General features: G+C 46.3%; 1 long non-coding RNA gene across 1 annotated transcript; it reads right to left on the reverse strand.

The window, feature by feature from the left end:
• Nucleotides 1-5,779: 5,779 nt before the first annotated feature.
• LOC101943600 (uncharacterized) lies at nucleotides 5,780-11,339 on the reverse strand. Its single transcript, XR_010593611.1, has 2 exons — nucleotides 8,602-11,339; nucleotides 5,780-8,194 (listed from the first exon to the last, which is right to left on the reverse strand). It is a non-coding gene; the product is annotated as an uncharacterized LOC101943600 (long non-coding RNA).
• Between the last annotated feature and the right edge of the window lie 2,714 nt (nucleotides 11,340-14,053).

The raw sequence follows: 14,053 nt of genomic DNA on the forward strand, positions 1-14,053 counted from the left end.
AATCTAGCATGAGTTTAAATAGCAGTGTAGCAGTAGCATGGGCTAGTATTTGGCACTACAGAACCGTTCCTTTGCTGCACTCTGGTATTTATACTTATGCCAGCTTGCTGAGAATATATGTGCAGTGATTATCATTGACTTGTACCATTCTGACAATTATGTGTGCATGGGTGGTTTCCACTGCCCTCTACTGGACAGATTATTTCAGATCTGTCGCCTTTTGTAGTTCACTTAATTTTTATCTATTGGCTAAACTGATGGAACAAGGAAGAGTCTTGGGTTTTTGGAACACAGTTGCATTTTCCATTTGCTCTGCCTTAAATCTATCATTTGTCTGATAGGAACGGCATGACTGCAACAGTGACATCTCAATGACTAGTTAAGTGAACACCAGGTGGCTATATGTTATGAGGCTCTTACAGGAAAATAACCCATACTCAAAGTAGCTGCTGATTCTTTCTGTCCCATCATCACCTTGCTGGAGTTTCTATGCATAATCCTATTGCACAAAAAGTGAATACCATTCTGGGATATATTGGCAGGAGTGTTGTAATTAAGACACAAGAAGTAAATCTTCCACTCTAGTCGCCACCGATAAGGCCTCAACTAGAGACTCTAGAGTACTGTGTCCAGTTCTGGGGTGTGTTGTTATTGCTAATGGTGATTTTTGTAACTAATGTGTTGCTATTACCAAGAACTGTAAAAATGTACAATGTGCCTAATCTATTGGAAAATCCCTTGAACATGTTAAGAGTACTGCATAAGAACACACTTTATGTTAAAAGGCCTTGTAATGCTAATGTTGCACTGTTAATGCCTGTAAACAGTATTAGAACTTTTCACAGGAGAAAAGACATTCCAGACTTGATGTGCTGTATGAAAAGGGAAACTGAGGCACACTACCACATTGCTTTCATGGCTAAATGCCAAGATTTCTGTACTATGAACAACATTAATATCTACATTAACTAGATGTTAATTGAGTTCCAAACATTTGCCAGAGTTTGAATGGATGAAGTCATTATTTTCTTTAGCTTTTGGCGAGATCACATGAGTCACACAGGAATCCTGCTGCAGCAGCAGATCCAATCCACTATTGTTCTAACCAAGTTTTACCTTGAGTTTGTAAAGAGATTCAATAATGTTATTGAACATGAGTTGGGTAAACCGTTTCTGTTATACATTGATATGGCTTCTAACCCAGTACAAGCTGTAATAAGACAGAACCAAGGATGGGGAGCTTTTGGGATGCAGTCAGTGATGTTTGTCTCATCCCTTCCTGCATCAATTTTGCGTTGGGGGTGTGACGTTATGAGTGTAATATAATATTTCATTGGAAGGTGACAGGGCCAGAAAGAGTTAATTAACTCACAGACTAACCTGACCCAGGGCTGAACTTTAGAGACTTGTTAGGAAGATATGTAAATGAATAGAGCTTTGAAATGCAAGTCTGCATTGTTAGAGGTAAAAGGGTAGATGTTTGCTCAGGGCTTGTGATGTAAGCAAACAAGTCTTGTCTATTGCTATAGCTTTAATTCAAAGATCAAAAAGGGAATATTAACATTTATGATGATACTTGAGTGAAATAGTATTATTGTCCAGATGTCTCTTTGAAGGTTGTGGTAACCTGTATCTGAACTGTTTAATGGATAAATTATCCTGTGCTAATTGCCTTGATGTTTAAAAGAAGGAAAGTTAAGCCTATTGTTTTCTCAGGACAAAAGGCTGCTGGAAATGTATAAAAACCTTGGGACATGATCCTCCTGCATCTCAGATCTGCTTTGGGTTTCAAGAGGGGGAAACCTTAAGCCACAAAGAGTGAGATCCCCAGTCATTGATTGGAACCATCCTGAATATGGACATTGGACTATAACCTATGGACTATTTCTAAAAGGACTTTTGACAACTACAAGCTCACCTCAGCTATGTATCTGAACCTCAAGAATTGAATTCAAGTATGTATGTATGTATATTGATCTTTTAACCAACTCTCTCTCTCTTCTCTTTTTTAATAAATTTTAGCTTAGTTAATAAGAATTGGCTATAAGCGTGTATTTTGGGTAAGATATAAGTTATAATTGGACCTGGGTATGTGGCTGATCCTTTGGGATTGGAAGAACCTTTTCTTTTATATGATGAGATAAGATTTTCAGTAATCATCATCATATCTGACAGGTGTGTCTGGATGGAGGCCTGAGGCTGGGTACTTTAAGGGAACTACATTGTTTAGACTTCTAAGTAACACTGGTCTACAATTTTTGAGAAGTCGTCTGCTTCAGAGATAAAATGTGCTATTTATTATGTATTTTGATGTGCTGAATTCAAATATGACAATTAAAACAACTGATTGACTACTCTTTCTAAGATATTTAAGTTTTTACATTTTATGTCTATGTATATTGTGTAGATAGTAGAGTTTTAATCATAAATTGTAAACCTAGGTCTTTTCATGTGTTTATGGTTGCTTTACATGATAATATTTCACCTGTCCTGTTTATGTAACACTTCAAAAATCAGCAAAAGGGTTATATAAATACAATTTATTATGAAACAAAAGGCAAAAAACTATTATGTACATAGTTTAGACCTATTCAGTGTCTACTCAGCGCTTCTTGGCTTGTCTCTTGTATTCATTAAATGGAGCATCTCTTGTCACTGTCCAGCAATAGTCTACAAGCATTGATGGGCTCCATTTGCCCTGATAGCGTTTCTCCATTGTTGCAATGTCCTGGTGAAATCGCTCGCCGTGCTCGTCACTCACTGCTCTGCAGTTCGGTGGAAAAAAATCTAGATGAGAGTGCAAAAAATTTATCTTTAGTGACATGTGGCAATCAAGGCTTTTGTATGCCTTGAGGAGGTTTTCCACCAACAACCTGTAGTTGTCTGCCTTGTTGTTTCCGAGAAAATTTATTGCCACTAACTGGAAGGCTTTCCATGCCGTCTTTTCCTTGCCACGCAGTGCATGGTCAAATGCATCATCTCGAAGAAGTTCACGAATCTGAGGACCAACAAAGACACCTTCCTTTATCTTAGCTTCACTTAACCTTGGAAATTTTCCACGGAGGTACTTGAAAGCTGCTTGTGTTTTGTCAATGGTCTTGACAAAGTTCTTCATCAGACCCAGCTTGATGTGTAAGGGTGGTAACAAAATCTTCCTTGATTCAACAAGTGATGGATGCTGAACACTTTTTTCCTCCCAGGCTCCAATGACTGTCGGAGTGGCCAATCTTTCTTGATGTAGTGGGAATCTCTTGCACGACTATCCCATTTGCAGAGAAAACAGCAGTACTTTGTGTATCCAGTCTGCAGACCAAGCAAGAGAGCAACAACCTTCAAATCGCCACAAAGCTGCCACTGATGTTGGTCATAGTTTATGCACCTCAAAAGTTGTTTCATGTTGTCATAGGTTTCCTTCATATGGACTGCATGACCAACTGGAATTGATGGCAAAACATTGCGATTATGCAGTAAAACAGCTTTAAGACTCGTCTTCGATGAATCAATGAACAGTCTCCACTCATCTGGATCGTGAACGATGTTGAGGGCTGCCATCACACCATCGATGTTGTTGCAGGCTACAAGATCACCTTCCATGAAGAAGAATGGGACAAGATCCTTTTGACGGTCACGGAACATGGAAACCCTAACATCATCTGCCAAGAGATTCCACTGCTGTAGTCTGGAGCCCAACAGCTCTGCCTTACTCTTGGGTAGTTCCAAATCCCTGACAAGGTCATTCAGTTCACCTTGTGTTATGAGGTGTGGTTCAGAGGAGGAGGATGGGAGAAAATGTGGGTCCTGTGACATTGATGGTTCAGGACCAGAAGTTTCATCCTCTTCCTCGTCTGACTCAAGTGAGAATGATTCTGGTGCATCAGGAACCGGCAGGCCTTCTCCATGGGGTACTGGACGTATAGCTGATGGAATGTTTGGATAATGCACACTCCACTTTTTCTTCTTTGACACAACTTTCGCAACTGGAAGCACCATGCAGAAGTAACAATTGCTGATATGATCTGTTGGCTCTCTCCAAATCATTGGCACTGCAAAAGGCATAGATTTCCTTTTCCTGTTCAACCACTGGCGAAGATTTGTTGCACAAGTGTTGCAGCGTATGTGCGGGGCCCACCTCTTGTCCTGATCTCCAATTTTGCAGCCAAAATAAACGTGATAGGCTTTTTTAACCATAGTGGTTATACTGCGCTTTTGTGATGCAAAAGTCACTTCACCACAAACATAGCAGAAGTTATCTGCACTGTTCACACACGTACGAGGCATCTCTGCTCACTTTGGCTAAACAGAAATGTGTCCCTTTGCAAAATCAAACACTGACAAATAAGAGAGCATGACACTGTATGATTTCTAGAGCTGATCTAGGGCAATTTGTTCAGCAGAGTGATGTAAGCTTTGTTATGATTGCATCATCCATGACTTCTAGGAATAACATGATGCAATTCATATCATGTATGACGCAATACCAGCTTCAGATTGCATCATTCATTGTTTTGCCTAAAAAGCAAGTACTGTCCAAACCCAGTCATAGATTTATTCATAGATCCAGTCAAAGATCTATTTTAATCATTTCTGGTTTAAATTGAGATCCCTTCCCTTTATAACTCACTTATCCTCCACCATTCCCAAGTCAAGGGTCGTATATACTGACCCAATAGCATATCTTGAAAACTAGAGCCAATTAACAATTTTAAGCATCATTTTCATTCTCAGTGACCCAGAATTAGTAGTTTGACTACATTTATTTCAGAAGCATTTTGGCTGTAGAGCAGTGTAACCAGTGAGGTACTATAGAAGCTGTTTTGTGCTGGCTTCGTAAATCTAAGTATTGGAATATCCACCAGCATTTGGGGTTTGTCTGCCCCGTTTTGTTTGCAGTTCACCCTGATTGAGTGACCTCAGCTGGCTCCCACGGGCAGCACCGTCACAGTAGGCTTTATGGACTTGGAGTAGGAGCCAGTCACCAGGGGATAGATATCTTGATGATAACTCCAGTCTGGGTGAATGGGCCATCACTGACACACCTGCCAAAGAGGTAATGCAATGCTCAATTGTGTAGCCTTGCTCCACCCCAAGACTGTCAATGGAAACCACCAGAGACAATTGTAACTGACCAAAACCACTTGGAGGTAAAAAAGAAACATTACAACAGACAGGGGATCGCCCTGTCTATCAGTCCAGAAAGAAGACTGTTCTGGTATAATACGGAGTTGGGAGAAGCACTCTGGATCCTTTCACTGAGGAGGCAACATGAGGAGTGCAAATTTTTTCATGAAAAATTGGATCCTGGTTCCTGTGAAACCAGCCAGGTTGGCAACAGACTGAACTTTGGGAGAAATCTACTTTATTAGATGGGAAAGGTAAGTCTTAATAAGTAAAAATAATGAGGAGTCCTTGTGGCACCTTAGAGATTAACAAATTTATTTGGGCATAAGCTTTCATGGGCTAAAACCCACCTCATCAGATGCATGGAGTGGAACATACAGTAGTATAAATACACAGCATATGAAAAGATGGGAGTTGCCTTACCAAGTGGGGGGCAGTGCTAACGAGCCAATTAAATTAAGGTGGAAGTGGGCTATTCTCAACAGTTGACAAGAAGGGGGAAATCACTTTTGTAGTGCTAATGAGGCCATTGTAAACACGGTGGTCCATTTCAAACAGTTGACAAGAAGATGTGAGTATCAGCAGTGGGAAATTAGTTTTTGTAGTTGTTACCGAAATATCGGGTCCACCTAGCTGAGAGCCAATAACAGCCAGACAGGGATAAGGAAGAGTTGCTTTATTCTGCAGAAGAAAGGAGAGCTTTGCACCTTGGTACAAAAAACTCTGTCTTACACACATTTTACAGATCCTTTATACACATTCAGACAAAGGTCCTTGCAGTGTTAACACTTGATTGGTGGTTGTCAGACCCGTGCTTTTGCTATCTGGTCAGTGAAAACCAGCTTGGGACCAGCTCCAACTACCTTAAGGCCTTGAAGGGAAAACAGTTGAAAAGTTCAGGCTACTGTGTCCTTAAGGTGTCTGCTTCCCCCAATGGCCGTTGGCTGACATAACGACTGCTCTATTAGGAGGGGTCACTAGTAACTTTCACAGTCCCCCCTTCGGGCCTGATAAATTCAAAAATTGTCAGGCCCGTTACGCAATTTGCGATCAAGCTGGAGGAACAGATACTGGGTTTTCTTATGGACAGCAGAGCTTTTGATCATAGTATTACATATGCATTTGGCACATTGTATCATTGTCCAAATACCACATAGAAAAAAAAAGAAAGAAAAGAATCCATTTAACAATTATTCGAAAGAGCCCCGTAAACCATGATTCAAGGTCTGGAAGGAGGTCCTCAAAACTAAAGGTGTGATCAAGAGATACAGCATGGAAAACAACAGCAGCATTCTTAATGGCTTGTAAATCCTGCTCAATTAAGCCAGAATGATTAACATAAACACAACATTTTTCCCCGATGCGAGCACAACCCCCCCCTAATTCGGCATTCATAGCAGCTAACACACGTCTATTTTGCAAAGCTATTTCTGCCACCTCATCAATCTCCTGTTTCAACTTTTGGAAAGCGTCTATTAATGCATTAGCTACTTTTTCTAGTTCTGCAAAAATATTTACTACTGCTTTTTCTAGCTCAGCTACCCCCAACCCAGGAATGAGAACACGAACAAAGGAGTGAAACCCCGTTTGCCTGACTACTAGGGGATTGTTGGTGCATTTCGCTTGAGTCCTTATGGGGGAATGTGAAAAACTTATGGGCATAGCTGCCCAGGTTGAGGATCTGGCTGGAATCCAATGTGTCGTTTACTTGGACATCTGGTAACACCCGGGCCACACCACACCGACCTTGCCAGCCTGGAGGGAGAGCTTTGTAGACATTGTGGCCACAAATAAAATACAAGCCAGGGGTCTCTAAATAGAGGGTAAGGGTATTACCCACAACTCGATGGCGCCAGGTCACCCATTCATCCCAGCGCCAGGAGTTACTCACTAGGAAGTCCTGGCACCTCCAATGGGAAACATGGGTATTGTTTAAAATGCCATGGGTATTGTTTAAAATGGCAACACAATACGTAACCCCAAATATGTTAGCTGTGAAACTTGCAAGTGATCCCATGGACTCTGGGCATCCAGACATCCTTTCAAGGGATGTGTGGGGCAACAGAATGCCAGAGTAAATATCCATATAATACATATGTGTCTTATTTATGGGGCCTAATGGGAGGAATGAGGGAAACCACTGCCCTTGATAACGAATGCCTGTTGGTTTCACAGTAATGGCCATGTGCAGGAGACAAGGGGGTTTTGGGGCATTCCCAGAGGTATTTAAAGGGTAAAGGGTTCCATTTCTGACCTCAAACCAAAGGGTTTGATCACAGGCCTCCAGGGGAAAGGTAGCCCACTTCCTTCAGCATTTTCCAAACAAAGGGGCATGTTATACCCAATCCCAAGAACTTCAGAAAGGGACCCCCTTAGCTGCCCAGTAATAATGCCAAACTTCAGACCTTCTCCCATATTTGTCATATTGATATTCCCCAACTCATGCCCATTCAGTTTTCCGTACTACCTGTAAGGAGAGTACTTCAGAGAGATTTGCAGGTACAGCCCATAACCCTATTCCTTCCTCAGAGCGGGTTTTGTGACACAGCCAACAATCAGATAAGTGTCCCAACGTGGCTATTCACTGAAGAGGTTTAGTGGCTGGGTGTGGGTTAGCTTGTACAAGGGGCAGACCCAAAAGCAATAGCCACTGCAGCACCGTCTGAGAACCTATAGTTATAAAGTCTTAGGATTTTGTTCACCGGAACAGAAGTTTTAGTCCCTCAAGAGGTTCAGCTTTCCAGGTATCGTCTGCTTCTGGCTCTTCCGGGTCATGGTGGGAAGAGCTGGCGGTGCTCCCTCGAGGTCCGAAGTCATCTGCTTCTGGCCCCGTCCTAGGGGCTAGCTTGACTCGGGTGTGGTGTATCCAAGTGTCTCGCTCTTTCACTCGAATAGCAGTGTGAGAGGTAAGAAGGACTTGGAAAGGGCCCGCCCGCCAGGGTTGGAGAGGCTCGTGTTTCCACTCTTTCACATAGACCCAGTCTCCTGGAGCGATCCGGTGGGCAGGAATATCAGCGGGTAGGGACTGACATTGAATTGGTAAGCGTGGCCCCAGCTGTCCTTATCTAAAGGAATACTAAAAAAAAAGCATTACACAAGTCTATTACTGAATAACAAGCAGTACCTGCTGGAATGGCAGTCAGGATTGTGTGAGGGTTTGGCACCACATTGTGTCTAGCTTGAACAACCTTATTTATTGCACGTAAGTCCTGGACAAATCGGTATACCGGTTTTCCCTCTGAGTCCATGTCAGTTTTTTTTGACTGGCAGAATGGGAGTATTGAAAGGAGACTTGGTGTGAACCAGCACTCCCAACCGCAGGAATGTGGTGATAAGACTCCGGAGGCCAAACAGAGCTTCTTGGGGGATGGGATACTGACGAATCTGAGGAATTTCAATGCCTGGCTTCAGGGTTATACGCACTGGCTCTGTCTGGAGAGTACCCAAGTCTGCCCTTGAAGTGCCCCACAGGGAGATGTTTACCTCCTGTCTGAGTCACTCGGGTAGGATTGGGTCCGCAGACAGGATCAGGTCCTTTGAAACTTGGGTTAGAACAGCACACAGCTGGGGAAGTTGGGTTTGAAGCAACCGAAGAATGATTTTGTCATCTGAAAAGAAAATCTGAGCATGTAGTTTACACAACAGATCTCTGCCTAAGAGGTTAACTGGGGAATCCGGAGCTAGAAGAAAGGCATGGGAGGCGGAGACACCAGAGATTTTTACAGCAGCCTCCTGTAATACAGAAGAGTCAAATGGCTTTCTGCCTATACCCATTACTGGAATGCTCTTATCTGTAAGGCTTCCTCTCTCCGGCTTTGCAGTAACAGTAGAAAGTGCAGCCCCTGAATCCAAAAGACAAGAATAGGCGGTTCCTCCCAATGTTAGGCAAACCTGGCGGTCTGTGAAGGAACAAACATAAGTGGTAAAATCATTTGAATAGGTGACAAGAGGACCCCCTTGTTGCCGTCATTCCTCATTAGCAACAGAGTCTGTTCTTGTTACAGCCATCTGTTGTTGAGGTCGGTCTGGGCGACGGGGTTGTCGTCCGGTAGGTCAGTTCGGACTCTCTCTCTTCCAGTGGTCAAGCTGCTTACAGTAGTTACATATGTCATTGGCATGTCTCGGGGTCCCCCCATAATCCAATTTTGGTTGCCACCTGGGGGGTCCCTGCCACCCTCCCTGTTTTTCATTTCCAGTGTTTACAAGGGCTGCTAGCATCCTCACCTGTTTGGTCTCTTGAACTTTTTTCCCTTATATGATATACCCGGGTGGCCACGCTTACCAGTTCCTCCAGGGATTTTCCTTCAGCACCCTCGAGCTGCTGCAACCGCTTCTTGATGTCCGGGGCTGACTGGGAAATAAAAATAAGCCTGACCGTGGACTGTGTGTCCGTGGCCTTGGGATCTGCATTTTGGCAGATCTTTGTTGGTAATATCTGTCTCGGTAGACCTGCTGTCCTGGGCTCTGTTGAGGAGGGTACCGGGTCCACCGCAATTGGTAATGCTGCCGCCGGGGGTTGGCGTGGTCTAGAGCAATACATGGGGGGATATCCTCCAAATAATCAGCCTCGGGAGGGGCAGAAGCTTTCGGGAATAGAGGGGCCTGAATCTGTACCTTCTTCATGCGACGATTAGCCTCATCGTCCCACAAAAACCAATAGTCCATTTGCCCCGGCGCTTGGTTTTCCAATGTCAGGTGTAAGGAGGTTAAATGGGTAGGAATATCAAAGGAAATATCTTTCTCTGCTTCCACAACATACTCGGGCCATGCAGTCCCCAGGACTGGCCAATCCTGGGTGCAAAGTTGTAAAAAACGCTTCCTTGACATCCCTTTTTGAACACCGGGTAAGGGCCGTTTGCTTAACATATAATCCAAAGGACTATCCTTTGAGGGTTTTACCAGAGACCCACCCATCTGCCTGCTGACACTCTAACAAAGAATTACACAGAGAACAGAGGGAATTATGACCTAATAGGATCCTATTACAGGAATTTCTACTAATACTGACCGCTACAGGGGACCGGACAGAAGGATCCCAATTCAACCTCAGAGCTTCATTGCACGCGATGGCTTCCACTCTGAGGAATTACGAATGAGAGGCTCAGTTCCGTCCACACACCTAACACCCAAATGTATAAGACAGAAATTCATTAACTGGTTAACCAGACCAGAACCAGAACCAGATAGTGTCTCCTTATCCTATTAGGACTCACCTTATCGGAGCACGAACCCCAGGGGCTGCGGTGAAGCAGAAAAAAGGGGCGAAACACCCCGTTGGCGCTGTTCCCAGTTCGCCGCAGCCGTCCGGAGTCCAATGTCCAAGCTAGGAGAGTCCCGGCGGAGTCGCCAGTAACTGTCATCTGAAATATCGGGTCCACTTAGCTGAGAGCCAATAACAGCCAGACAGGGATAAGGAAGAGTTGCTTTATTCTGCAGAAGAAAGGAGAGCTTTGCATCTTGGTACAAAAAACTCTGTCTTACACACATTTTACAGATCCTTTATACACATTCAGACAAAGGTCCTTGCAGTGTTAACACTTGATTGGTGGTTGTCAGACCCGTGCTTTTGCTATCTGGTCAGTGAAAACCGGCTTGGGACCAGCTCCAACTACCTTAAGGCCTTGAAGGGAAAATAATTGAAAAGTTCAGACTACTGTGTCCTTAAGGTGTCTGCTTCCCCCTAATGGCCATTGGCTAACATAACGACTGCTCTATTAAGAGGGGTCACTAGTAACTTTCACATAGTGACCCATCCACTCCCAATCTTTATTCAGGCCTCATTTGATGGTGTCCAGTTTGCAAATTACGTATAGGTCCCAGTTCACATTTTATTATTTGTTTTGTATTGTAACCATTTGTTTTGCCCACTCTCTCTTGTTTCTAGTTGAATCAATACTCTTTCTTAAATAAATCTTCTTTTGTTTTCTTACAAGGGATGTGTGGTTTACAGGAGCAGCGGCTTAAGGTAAAATGAATAAACTGGAGTACACCGCTCCTTTGGGGGCAGAGGAGTTGGAATTTCTATGAGTAGCCAGTGTCGAGGGCTGAGTATCACAGGGGAATGCTTCAAAGGGACTCCGGGACTTGGGTGCACCTGTTGTTAACTTTCAAGGTGAAGACAGGGCTGATATGGCTCGGAAGAGAGTGGTTGAAAGGCTGGTGGTGTTAGGGAGCTGACAGCCAGCTAGGCACAGGAAACAGTCCCACACGCTGGAGACAGAGTGGTAACATGGTGACTCACAATCCTGGGTACCCCAAGAACCATCATAATGCTTGTGACATTCCAGGGGCTCTTTGCATCAATCCATTCCACCCCACCCCCAACCTCCCGCATACCCCCCACTATTTCAGGGACTCCTTGCAACTCCCTCCAGTCTCCCCCATGCAAAGAGCTCTGTGTGCCACCCATTCTCCTTCCTCCAGTACCAAGGTCACCCATTCTCCCCTATGGAAGTGACTCTGTATGTGTCCCCATCCCCGTATACCAGGGCCCAACAATTTCCCTCTGCCAGCTGTTCTGTGTGCCCCTTTCCACCTCCACCCTGTTCCCACCTTCACCCTCCTGCCAGGGGCTCTGTGTGCCCCCTGTTCCCCATTTCAGGGTCCCCCCTCTATGTGTACCCCCATTTCCAATTCCTCCCCATTTTCCCATGGCAGGATCTCTATGTGGACCCACATTCCTATTTCCCCCAAGCCTTCCACTCCCCTCCATGCCAGAAGCTCTGTGCCCCCCATTCTCTCCTTCCTCCCCTTACAAGGGGCTCTGTGTCTCCCATATTGGGGACTCTTTGTGCTCCCCTTCCCTCATATCAAGTTCTTCCAATCTCCCCTATATCCAAGATTATTGTGTCCTACATTCCCCTCATAGCAGGGACTTTTTCTATGCCCCCATTCCCCTCTTTCCACTATCTTTCTCATTCTCCCTTCCCCCTATACCAGGGTCCACCAATCTCCTGCCCAACTACATCATTCTCCCTCCCCCTATTCCCAACTTCCCCCCACGCCAGGTATTCTGTGTGGTCCTTATACCCCATTCCAGAGTCACCCATTCCCTTTCCTATCCCAGGGACCCCATGTGCACCTTACCCCTCATTTCCCCCTATTCCCAACTGCTATACAAGAGTTCTGTGTGCCACCCTATTCACAGTTCCACCCATTCCACAATACCTCATAGTGCACCCCCATGGCATAGGCTCTGTGCACCCTGCATTCCCTCCTCCCCCTATAGCAGGATCCCCATTCTTCCCCCAAAGGCAGGAGCTTTGTGATAACCTTAGCTGCCCCACTCCAGTAAAAAGGAGCCCTGGAGAAGGCTGTGGCTGGGAAAAGCTAGGCTGATTGGGGAAACAGCCACAGCTGTGGCCAGCTCAATTTGAGCCCAGCTGGCCCTAATAAGAGGGCTGTGGGCTAGGAGCTGAAGGAGTCTTAGGGCACATCTTCACTACCCGCCAGATCGGTGGGTAGCAATCAATCTATTGGGGATCGACTTATCGTGTCTAGTGAAGACGCGATAAAATCGATCCCCAATGGCTCTGCCATCGACTCCGGAATCCACCGCGGCAAGAGGCAGAAGCGGAGTCGACGGCGGCGTGGCAGCAGTCGACTCGCCGCCGTCCTCACATCCAGGTAAGTCGACCTAAAATATGCAACTTCAGCTACGCTATTCACATAGTTGAAGTTGCGTATCTTAGGTTGACTCCCCCTCCCCCCCCACCCGTAGTGTAGACCTAGCTTTACTCTAGCCCTGGTGTGGGAAGGGCTAGCTGCTTGAGAGCAAGGTATCTGAAACAGAGCAGAGCAGTGCTAGGGAAAAGGACAAAGGAAGCTCCAGCCTGGAAAACCTAGGGTTACCATATGTCCGGATTTTTGGTCCTCAAATCCCCATCTGGGGGGAATTGCCAAAAAGTCGGACATGTCCGGGAAAATAGGGAGGGGGCTGTCCGGACTGGGCCGCACCTCCTCGCGCCCTCCCCAGCCCCAGCCCCAGCTTAGAATCATAGAATCATAGAATATCAGGGTTGGAAGGGACCTCAGGAGGTCCAACCCCCTGCTCAAAGCAGCTTACCTGCTGCCTGCCTGCTTCAGGCTTCCCGTGAATTAAATGTTCGCGGGAAGTAGGGGAGGGGGAGGAGCAGGGGGGCGAAGCGTTCAGGGGAGGGGGCGGAGTTGAGGCGGGGACTTTGGGGAAGGGGCAGAGTCGGGACGGGGCGGGGCCGGGGGCAGAGTTGGGGTGGGGCCAGGGCCCTGTGGAGTGTCCTCTTTTTGGACACTTAAAATATGGTAACCCTAGGAAAACCCCCAGGCTGTAGACTTTGGTGAAGGCCTACAGAGGTACTGGGGCTGAAGAGGGGCCACCTGGGGATAGGCAAAGGCAGCAGGTCCTAACCCCTTGCCAGTGATGAGTGGTTTATTAGGGTAACCATATTTCCACAATCAAAAAAGAGAACACTGGGGGGGGGAGCCCAACTCTAGCCCCGCCCCCATCCACTCACTCCCAATTCCTGCCCCCTGACTGCTCCCCTCAGAACCCCCAACTCCCCCCCACTCCTTGTCCCCTGACTGCCCGCTCCTGGGACCCCTGCCACTAACTGCCCCCTAGGACCGCACCCCCTATCTAAGCCTCCCTGCTTCTTGTCCCGACTGCCCCCTCCTGAGAACCCCCCACCCTAACTGCCCCCCTAGGACCCTACCTGTCCCCTGACTGCCCTGACCCTTATCCATACCCCTGCCCCATATTCACACCCCCACCCCCAGACAGACCCCCAGGACTCCCATGCCCTATCCAACCACTCCCCGCCCCCTGACAGGACCCCCAGAATTCCCGACCCATCCAACCCCCTCTGCTCCCTGACTGCCTCGACCGCTCTCCACACCCCCGCCCCCTGACAGGCCCCCCCGAAGAACCCCTGACCCATCCAACCCCCCCCACTCTCTG

The sequence above is a fragment of the Chrysemys picta genome, chromosome 1 (assembly GCF_011386835.1).
Source record: "Chrysemys picta bellii isolate R12L10 chromosome 1, ASM1138683v2, whole genome shotgun sequence".
Lineage (NCBI taxonomy): Eukaryota > Metazoa > Chordata > Testudines > Emydidae > Chrysemys > Chrysemys picta.